We start from the raw sequence: 1,552 nt of genomic DNA on the forward strand, positions 1-1,552 counted from the left end.
GGGTTGTGTCATCTGCATAACGCAGATTGTTGATAGATCTTCCACCAATCTTGACCCCACATTTCTCCTCATAGAGCCCAGCCTCCCGGATAATCTGTCCTGCATATAGGTTGAAAAGGTATGGAGACAGGACACATCCCTGTTGTATGCCCTTCCCAATTTTGAACCATGCAGTATTTCCTTGCTCTGTTCTGACGACTGCCTCTTGGTCCAAGTATAAGTTTCGCATTAGCATGATCTTCTGTTATCCTTAATCCATTATCTGCATTAACACTTCTTCTATTATCCTTAATCATTATCCAGCTCTCTGATGCATAGCAAGTAATTGTGAAGACCAAGGCCGGGATCAAGTGCACCTTAGTTTCTAGACTGACATTGTTGCTTCTCAGTACTCTGGAAAGATCCCTGACAGTAGTTTTACCTAATTCAATTTGTCTTTTGATTTCTTGACTGCAGGCCCCAAAAAGTGTTGATTGTGGAGCAGAGACAGCTATAACTGTTAACAACCTCAATCTCTTCTCCATCCATCATGGTGCTGCCAAACTGGCCCAGTGGTGAGAATCTTTGTTTTCTTGATATTAAACTTCAATCCATACTAAAGGCTGCAGTCCTTGACCTTCTGCTGCAAGCACTCCTGGTGCCGTGCACAACTCTAAAGCAAGATTTATACTGGTTAATTGTAGTAATGTGGGGTTAATTTCTTAGACATGAACAAGTGTTTAAAAACCGTACACTGATGATTCAGTATCTGCTGAGGAGAGAGTACCATAGAGAAGCGCAATAATAGGAACTGTGTCTTAGCACTACCCCCTCCTCTCACTCATGCTCCTTTGTAGCCATAAATAAAACGGGTACATTGTGAAAGCTCCACTTATTCTAGTTATTTAGGAAAAATTCCCTTGTCTGATAATAAGAGAATCTCAAACCTCTTTTGAGCCTTCAACAGTTGATCTCTTACTTTGCTCATACAACCTAAATAATTAGGAATGCCCACATATTACTTATTACCTCCTTTGTAGGGAAAATTCTGTATATATGATTAGTGGTAAGAAAATGCGTTGCACTCTGAAAGGCATGTGTTTAGAATCCACCAGCTGCTCTATGGGAAGAGCATGGACAATTTACTCCTGTGTGATTTACTGCCTCTGAAAACCCACTGGAGGATCATCTATGAATTAGTTCTGACTCAAAGACACACAACAACAACATCCGTCTATCCATCCATCGATGGATTTTATCTATCCATCCACCACCCAGCCACCTATCTGTCTATCCATCCATCCCTCCATACCTCAATCAATCAATCAATCATCTGTCTATCTATCTAGCTAGCTGTCTTCCTATCTATGTATAAGGGGCCCTGGTGGTGTAGTGTTGAGTTGCTAAACCAAAAGTTAAACCTAGAAATTTGAATCCACCAGCTGCTCTTAGAAAGATGGGCAGTAAAGATTTACTCCTACACAGATCTACAGCCTCTGAAACCGGATGAAGGGCTGTTTCGAGTTGGAATTGAAGGTTGAAGGTAGTAGAGAGGTACATGCACTTGTATGCA

Source organism: Elephantulus edwardii, unplaced genomic scaffold, assembly GCF_000299155.1.
Source record: "Elephantulus edwardii isolate Elephantulus edwardi_28Jun2011 unplaced genomic scaffold, EleEdw1.0 scaffold00100, whole genome shotgun sequence".
NCBI lineage: Eukaryota > Metazoa > Chordata > Mammalia > Macroscelidea > Macroscelididae > Elephantulus > Elephantulus edwardii.